We start from the raw sequence: 3,981 nt of genomic DNA, 5'->3' as shown, positions 1-3,981 counted from the left end.
ATATAGTTCCAGGTTAGTCATGGGTACCTGATGAGAACCTGTTTCAAAATACAAAATAAAGTAATAAAACAAAACAAAATGAAATGATATGACATTAACTCTTTGCATAGTTTAAATTGCTAGGTTAAATCTGGACAGTGATTTGTACTTGTATGTTTTTGTCAAGTTAGTATTTGCCTTGAGGATAAAACTTCTCTGCACAATGTTATTGACCAGAGCTACACTGGGACCCTGTTCCTTTGGCTGAATGGTAGATCCTCTAGCCCTGTGTCCAGACCCAACACAGTTTTCTGTATTTTGCTGCTTTCTCCTGTTCTAACTCATGCCACCACTGTTTTCCAGAAGATAGCTCAGCCAAGCACACTTATCTTTATTTCTTTCTCCCCTGCCGTTTTCTGACTTAATGGTGTCTTCTTGAACTTTCCCTGTCTAGGACACGCCACACTGCCCCTTGCCGGACTTCTTGTTCTTCCATTTCATTCATCAGAAATGAGTTCGTTTAGGAGTGTTCCATGTCCTCTCTCTCCCTCTCTTGAGCTGAGTGGAGTTGGGTGCTCTTCTAAAGTGTCACCTGAGGCCTTGGACTTGCTCTTGCTATCAGCTGTCATCCCATAGGCAGCTGCTCAGTTCTGTCAGACCACATGTCCTGAGAGCTCACTCACTGCACTCTAAGGTTGGGGGTGTGTGGATTGGAAAGTTCTGTGCTCTGGGAGTCCTTGATGCCTGAATCACTTCATTCTACTGGTGGATGTGAACAGAACTAGCAAAGACCCTATGCTGCTGGCCACACTACCTCTTCCACTGTGCTGGCAAGCCTCACATAGACCAGAAGTTATTGTTTGACCAAGTTGTGCTTTGAAAGTCCTGTGGTTTCTCTCCAGAGTATATATAGCTGTTATGCCATACTGCAGATGAATAAAATCAACCTTTTAATTACTTAAAATATTATACTAACTACATCTAGGTGTATTAATCATGTTGTTAATGTCCCATATAAAACAAGTTCTGTTTTGAGTTCCTCAAGGGCTGTCTCCATGTTCAGTGAGTTTTCTAGTACAAGCATATTAGTTACCAATACATTTGTATTCTGTGATTTGTTTAACTTGCTTTCCTTTGCATAGGTCTGTGTACTGTATTTCTTTTTTTTTTCCCAGAAACATACCTAGTTTTATTATCTGATAAATTTGTTATTCAGCTAATACTTCAGTGGACTTCAGGAGTGGCTTCTGGGAGTAGACCAACCACTTGCCATGTCAAATTACCAGCATCAAGACAAAAGGATTAGAAAGGCTCCATGGTGGCAATACATTAAGGGAGGGGTAATGTAGATTGTAGGTAGAAAGAGGGTAAGGAAGTAGGATAATGGGTGTCTTAGTTAGGTTTTCTATTGCTGTGAAGATACATTATGACCATGGCAACTCTTTTTTTTTTTTTTTTTTTTTTTTTTGACCATGGAAACTCTTATAAAGGAAAGTCTTTAATTGGGGTGGCTTACAAGTTCAGAGGTTTAGTCCACTATTATCATGATGGGACATGGTAGCTTGCAGGCAGACATGATGCTGGAGAAGGAGCTGAGAGTTCTACGTCTTGTTCTGTAGGCAGCAGGAAGTGAACTGAGATATACTTCCTCCAACAATGCCACACCTACTCCAATAAGGCCACACCTCCTAATAGTGCCATTCCCTGTGAGTGAGCCTATGGAGGGCGAGTGAATTACAGTCAAACTACCACATTCTACTTCCTAGCCCCCAAAGGCTTGTAACTATATCATAATGCAAAATGCATTTAGTCCAATTTCTAAAGTCCTCTTGGTCTATAAAATTCTCAAACTTGTTGAAAACTCCAAACTCTCTTCTGAAACTCACACAATCTCCAAACTGTAATCCCCTATTCAGAATTTCAACTGTAATAGATACTGTAGCAAAGGTAATCAGTATGTACTCACATTAATATTTGTTTCACATTGGGCTTAGAAACCTCCATAGAAATGTCTCATATTAGTCCTTTTGAAAAGAAATTCATAGTTGGTTTAGAGGAACATTCCTACACAGAACTCTTTGAGGAAATGTTTGTGTGTGTGCATGGAAAAGGCTTGTATGAATACTGTCCCAAGGTTGCTGGTACTGAATTATTCCTCCATAAAGGCTGAGGGTCAAACCTGTGTGAGCCCAAATATCTGTCCTTTATTAATCTAAGGGTAAATCCTTTCATGTAGTAGATGCTACAGCGGTATATAACTCTGACACAAATTATCACAGAAGCTAATATTTGAGGGGCAAAATGGAATTGCAAGTCCCATTTTCATGGGCATATAGATTGGAAGGCCAGATGTTAAGAACAGATTTCAAGGAGCCATTTTTCATACCCTCTGATTTGCAGCTATGGTCCTGCCATTTATCACCTCAAATGGGAACAGTTAATTTGACAGTGAGCATGTTGGTCATTAGCCAATTTTTACATGAGACTGATGTTTGTGGAATCTGATTTGCAGAGATATGATCAAAGACCCACTACTAGCATGATTTCTGTGTTTTTTAGTTTACCAACATATATAATGTGGACAGGGGAATGTATGCCCTCTCATGTGGATGAACATAAATTAGGTGTTGGCAAAGAAATAATGAAAATGTCATGACTGAAATATAGCATGGTTAATCTAATTGTATATCCCAAGTAACTGAAAATCAGAGCCTCATACTGATGCATAACACAGCAGGCTTTTTTTTTTTTTTAACCTTGTGTATTTGCTTGTAACTGAAACAGTCATTAAAATATTTCTGGCAATGGTTATACTTCAATTGTCATCAAATTTGATTTATTTTTTTTTCTCCACTAAGGAATAATTCTGCTATCTAGAGAACACTATCTTTCAAGTTGCCTATTAGTTATACCAATGTAAAAATATTTCCAAGCAGTCAACTTCTATAGTCTGATAGGAAACCAAAATTTAAAAATAATACTATTTAAGAAACAGGTCTGGGCTGGTGGTATGGCTCAGCATGGAAAGGTCCTTGCCACTAAGTGTGATAAAAACAAGTTCAATTTTTAGGGCTCACATGGTAGAAAGAGGGAGCTGAGCCCAGACCATTGCTCTCTGAAATCCACACTTGCACATAAAAACATAGGTCTGGACAATATTGGAAGACAAACTAAGCATGCTAGAATGTATTGCATCTGTAATTTCCTGTTAATTTAGTCAAATAATTTTATTTTTTCCAAGGTTTGTTGAGAGATCTCAGTTCTTAGAGTCTCTGCCTTCCTCTGTCCATCCTTCCTTGCTTCCCTCCCTTAGGTGCTGAGGATAGAATCAGGGTCTCTAGAAGTTTTTATTTTATTACTCTCATTCTGCTTTGCCTACGTCTTCATGTAATCAGAAAATAATCAACCACTTTAGTCAGAGGGCTGAAAATGGAGTCTGATCATGTTGCCAACAATGTGAGACTTTCAAGTTTTACATAAACTGATGACTTTAATAAGTACCAAATAAATTTGTTCAATTATCTTACCTACAATGAGTTTCTTGCCTAACAGGTATCCTACATTTCTCTGAATACATGTTCAGGCTCAGATCCTGCCTAACTTCTATTCTGAGAACTTTTATTGTACGTTGAGCATGGGTTAGTACTGTGTTTTTTTTTTCTTACATTTTATTTAAAAATATGGAATGCTTCATGAATTTGCATGTCATCCTTGTGCAGGGGCCATGCTAATCTTCTCTGTATTGTTCCAATTTTAGTATATGTGCTGCCGAAGCGAGCACTAGTACTGTGTTTTTAAAGCTCTTCAGAAGTTGCATATGCTGTGTCAATGAAGTTAATTGAATATTCCATAAGTGAGTGAAAGATGAAATGAACAGATGAGTAATTGTGTGTATAAAAAGCTAAGTGCCATTGTGTGGACGGCTAAGACATGGGCTAGGACTGAAAAGTGTTAGAAGTCTTTTTTTTTTTTTTTTTTTTAATGAAAACTACATTGCAGTTC

At 38.0% G+C, this 3,981-nt stretch overlaps 1 non-coding gene across 1 annotated transcript; it reads right to left on the bottom strand.

Annotated features, from left to right (window-relative positions):
• Nucleotides 1-3,653: 3,653 nt before the first annotated feature.
• Nucleotides 3,654-3,760, bottom strand: LOC114681873. The gene has a single exon (XR_003732955.1). It is a non-coding gene; the product is annotated as a U6 spliceosomal RNA (small nuclear RNA).
• Between the last annotated feature and the right edge of the window lie 221 nt (nucleotides 3,761-3,981).

The sequence above is a fragment of the Peromyscus leucopus genome, chromosome 6 (genome assembly GCF_004664715.2).
Source record: "Peromyscus leucopus breed LL Stock chromosome 6, UCI_PerLeu_2.1, whole genome shotgun sequence".
NCBI lineage: Eukaryota > Metazoa > Chordata > Mammalia > Rodentia > Cricetidae > Peromyscus > Peromyscus leucopus.
The sequence above is the reverse complement of the archived record's forward strand: the minus strand, read 5'-3'. Positions and strand labels throughout refer to the sequence as shown.